Source organism: Hippocampus comes, unplaced genomic scaffold, assembly GCF_001891065.2.
Source record: "Hippocampus comes isolate QL1 unplaced genomic scaffold, H_comes_QL1_v1.1 scaffold33, whole genome shotgun sequence".
Lineage (NCBI taxonomy): Eukaryota > Metazoa > Chordata > Actinopteri > Syngnathiformes > Syngnathidae > Hippocampus > Hippocampus comes.
The window spans coordinates 191,210-191,421 of record NW_017804842.1 but is presented as its reverse complement, the minus strand read 5'-3'; positions in this window follow the sequence as shown (position 1 = coordinate 191,421).

Below are 212 nucleotides of genomic sequence, written 5' to 3'. Positions count from 1 at the left end.
GGGGGGGGTGTTCCTGTTTTGTTTTTGTTTTTTTGGCCCCTCCTTCCATTGTGTGTGTCGTACGCAATCCATTAACATGGGCGACACGCGAGCGCCTCGTCCAAGAGCCGCTCGCTCACCTCGTGGAGCTTGCTGCTCTCTTTGTTTGGGATGATGCAAACGAATGCAATCGCGTGGCGAGACGGCGAGGGGTGGGCCGAGGCGAGGCGGGG